Source organism: Lemur catta, chromosome 1 (genome assembly GCF_020740605.2).
Source record: "Lemur catta isolate mLemCat1 chromosome 1, mLemCat1.pri, whole genome shotgun sequence".
NCBI lineage: Eukaryota > Metazoa > Chordata > Mammalia > Primates > Lemuridae > Lemur > Lemur catta.
In genome coordinates, this window is record NC_059128.1 from 75,840,686 (window position 1) to 75,844,719 (window position 4,034).

The following is a 4,034-nucleotide window of genomic DNA, read 5'->3' on the forward strand; positions in this document are numbered from 1 at the left end:
TTTTATTTATTTATTTATTTATTTTTGAGACAGAGTCTCACTCTGTTGCCTGGGCTAGAATGCCATGGTGTCAGAGGTCACAGCAACCTCAGACTCCTGGGCTTAAGCAATCCTTCTGCCTCAGCCTCCCAAGTAGCTGGGACTACAGGCATGCACCACCATGCCTGGCTAATTTTTTCTATATATTTTTAGTTGTCCAGCTAATTTTCTTTCTATTGTTAGTAGAGAGGGGTCTCACTCTTGCTCAGGCTGGTCTCGAACTCCTGACCTCAAGTGATCCTCCCACATCTGCCTCCCAGAGTGCTAGGATTACAGGCGAGAGCCATCGTGCTCACCTCAACCATATTTTTTATAATGAATATATAAATTTTGGTTTTATTTTAGGTTTTCTATGACTAAAATCTTTTATACATACTATTAATGTTATCCTTACTCAGAGATTAGGGACCTTTATCAGGATTCACTTATTCCTAATAGTTATGCTCTCATCAATCTTCATTGCATACAAGTCAGGTAAGTTACAAAAAATGACAGAAAACCTATCTAATTTATGGATGAAGAAGTTAGAATTTTGAAAGTTAAAAGTATGCCATGCCTCTCAAGAAAAAAACCTAATGCTCTCAGTGGAGCATAATTACTACAAAAATTGAAGGCGACGATATAATTAGTCAACATTTTAGAAAGCAACTTAGCAAAATTGGTAAAAACAAGCAAACAAAAAGCACACTGTTTGATCTGCTAGTTCTATTTCTAGATTTTCATTCTAACAAAATGATCCAAAACATGGGGAAAGCTTTATGCATGAAAAAAAGAATTGGAAATAACCTGAATATACCAAAATACAGTTAAATAAACCACATTGCATCCTCTTAGAAATATTACGCAGTCATTAGAAATCTTTACAAAGAGCCAAGCATGGTGGTGTATGACTGACTGTAGTCCCAGCTACTTAGGAGGCTGAGGCAGGGGGATTGCCTGAGCTGAGGAATTCTAGACTGCAATGAGCTATGATCATGCTACTGTACTTTAGCCTGGGCAACAGAGTGAGACCCTGTCTCAAAAAATAAATAAATTGGCCGGGCATGGTGACTCATGCCTGTAATCCTAGCACTCTGGGAAGCCGAGGTGGGATGATCACTTGAGGTCAGGAGTTCGAGACCAGCCTGAGCAAGAGTAAGACCTCATCTCTACTAAAAATTATCCAGGCGTGGTGCTACACGCCTGTAGTCCCAGCTACTTGGGAGGCTGAGGCAGGAGGATCGCTTGAGCCCAGGAGTTTGAGGTTGCTGTGAGCTAGGCTGACACCACGGCACCCTAGCCTGGGCAACGGAGCGAGACTCTGTCTCAAAAAAAAAAAAAAAAAAAATATATATATATATATATAAATACATATAAATAAATAAATAACCATCTTAACAAAGGCTACTTAACAGTACAGGAAATGATTCATAAAGCAGAATATATATATACATATGATTACAAGTATGTAGTGGAAAAAATCCTATCCATAGAGACTGAAATTTACAAAAATGTTACCTGCTTTTTCCCTTGGGTTAAAGAAATAAGTATATTTTTTCCTATTTTCCTGTATTTTCCAAGTTCTATTTAATAGTACATTGATTTTTCTTTTTTTTTTTTTTTGAGACAGAGTCTCACTCTGTTGCCCAGGCTAGAGTGTCATGGCATCAGCCTAGCTCACAGCAACCTCAAACTCCTGGGCTCAGGTAATCCTCCTGCGTCAGCCTCTCGAGTAGCTGGGACTACAGGCATGCGCCACCATGCCCGGCTTATTTTTCTATACATATTTTTAGCTGTCCATATAATTTCTTTCTATTTTTAGGAGAGACGGGTTCTCGTTCTTGCTCAGGCTGCTCTTGAACTCCTGAGCTCAAACAATCTGCCCACCTCGGCCTCCCAGAGTGCTAGGATTACAGGCATCAGCCACCGCGCCTGGCCAGTATATTGATTTTAAAATGAAATATCTATTGAAAATGTTGGGTGTTAGGATATAAAATAAAAAAATACACAGCAAAACACAATAAATGTATTTACAGTCTAGTTGTAACTATGTTTCAAGTGTTTGTGTGTGGTAGGAGAGAGTACAGAAAGTAAAATGTCAAAATGCCAGGAAGAATTATATAAAGTAGGATGGTAGTTGAGCAATTTTTTCTCTTATTTTCTAAATTTTCTGTATTTATTTGTGTTAGTTTTATAAGAAATACCTTTTGACAAGTGTACCTGGCTGACTCACAGGGAGTCAACTGTACCCAGGCCCTCTAGTTTACCCTGGGCCTCATCTCAGCTCGCTGCTGGGACTTGTGTCAAGATGATGAGAGGCCTATAGGGCATTAAAATTCTATTGTGTCATAATTTATCAAGCCACAGATAAGAGGCAAAGCTGCTGCAATGATTTTCCATTCTTTAGTTGAAAGAACACTCAATGGACCAAGAAGCCAAGAAACATTGGTTCTATTCTCAGTGCTGCATTTTTGTTCAGGGAGTTCATTTAACCTTGTTTCCTAATTCCAATACTAAAAAGGTCAGATTACTTACTCTAATTGCAGGTCATATACCGAAAAGTCAGCTGAGATGGGGAGATGCAGAAAATTAGTAGTAGACTGCAGCGAGACCCCAAGAGTTTGGGAAATCAGGCAGTATAGTTTATGATCTCTCAAACTAGTTCTTTACAGAGTAAGTAAAGAACTCAACAATGGGTTGATACAAAACCCCAGGATTTCCAAAAATTCTGGGCAAGATTTAGACAAGAAATCTGAGTAACAGCACAGAACACTAGCAACAGGGCTTGAATAACCCAAGGGATTTTATACACTCTAGCAAAGAATAGAACTTCATGGCAAGGTCTAACCACACACATAGAATTTAGGTAGACACTACAGGCTAGAATGGTGAAGTGAAGCAAAAATGCAGTTTCAGGTATATAAGTGTTTTTCTGAGAAAATACTGTGATGAAACTCAGGTTCATTTAGTCTGGGGAGTCAAAGTACTTCTCAAACACATTGTCCAATAGAACTTTCTAAAATGATGGCAATGTTCTAAATCTGTGCTGCTCAACACGGTAGACACTAGCCACAGGACTAACGAGTACTAGGAATGTGGGAAGTGTAACTGAGGAATGGAATTTTTAATTTATTTCATTTTAATTAACTTAATTTCAAATTAAATAGCTACATACGGCTAATGGCTACCACACTGAACAATGTAGCAAAGGCCTAAAACAGTCCTGTTTTAATTAATTACTTTATTTATTTATTTACTATTTTTTAGAGACAGGGTCTTGCTTTGTCACCCAGGCTGGAGCACAGTGGCCCGATCATAGTTCACTGCAGCCTTGAACTCTTGGGGTCAAGCAATCCTCCCACCTCAGCTTCCCAAAATGCTGGGATTACAGATATGAGCCACTGTGCCTGGCCCTGTTGCTATTTTTAAGTATAGTCACAAACCTATATAATGAAAGAAAAATACTTTATTTAATATGAAGACAACTATATGGTATTAATACTTTGTAGCATATATGTATATGTGTTGTGAGTGGTAACTTAATAATTCCATAAGAAGCTAAATCAATTCTAGGAATTCATGCCATTTCCAGAGTAAACTTAGACTCAACCTTATGATGCATCCACTCAAGATGAACCAGTAACCACTTTGGGCCCAAGTGACCTAAACGAGGATAAAGTGAGACAAGGCAACTACAGGGCTGAGCCAACTGCTCTTGGGCCTGCCTTAATCTTAAACTCAGACTAGATCTGGGCTCTAGAGTTTGGTAGGGCACAGCAATTCTTTCGGTGGCACTCATAATAGAATTGGCTGGTGCAGAGAAGGATGTTCCTAATCTTAGCTTCTCCCTCAGTGTATGAGGTAACAGAGAGTTAGAGTCCGGTAACAGAGTCAAATTACAGATTTATAAACTGGACTCTACACCTAGAAATCCAGACATCTCTTCCTACTCCGACCTAATGAACAAAAGTGAGAGATAATCTAATGCCAAAACAGGTTTATTGGTTATTTCACAC